This window comes from Arachis duranensis, chromosome 1, assembly GCF_000817695.3.
Source record: "Arachis duranensis cultivar V14167 chromosome 1, aradu.V14167.gnm2.J7QH, whole genome shotgun sequence".
NCBI lineage: Eukaryota > Viridiplantae > Streptophyta > Magnoliopsida > Fabales > Fabaceae > Arachis > Arachis duranensis.
The window spans coordinates 47,830,234-47,830,544 of record NC_029772.3 but is presented as its reverse complement, the minus strand read 5'-3'; the positions used below and the strand labels follow the sequence as shown (position 1 = coordinate 47,830,544).

Genomic DNA, 311 nt, shown 5'->3' with positions numbered 1-311 from the left:
ACCTAAAGAAAGCCTGAACTCTTGGGAAAAGCTAGTCAATGCCTTCTTGGCAAAGTTCTTTCCACCTTAAAAATTAAGTAAGCTTAGAGTGGAAGTCCAAACCTTCAGACAGAAGGAAGGAGAATCCCTCTATGAAGCTTGGGAAAGATACAAACAATTAATCAGTAAGTGTCCCTCTGATATGCTTTCTGAATGGAGCATCATAGGTATTTTCTATGATGGTCTGTCTAAACTGTCCAAGATGTCTTTGGATAGCTCTGCTGAAGGATCTCTTCATCTGAAGAAGACGCCTACAGAAGCTCAAGAACTAA

At 40.2% G+C, this 311-nt stretch overlaps 1 non-coding gene across 1 annotated transcript; it reads right to left on the bottom strand.

Moving 5' to 3' along the window:
- Positions 1-79: 79 nt before the first annotated feature.
- Positions 80-187, bottom strand: LOC127743180 (small nucleolar RNA R71). Its single transcript, XR_008004536.1, has one exon. It is a non-coding gene; the product is annotated as a small nucleolar RNA R71 (small nucleolar RNA).
- Positions 188-311: the final 124 nt, after the last annotated feature.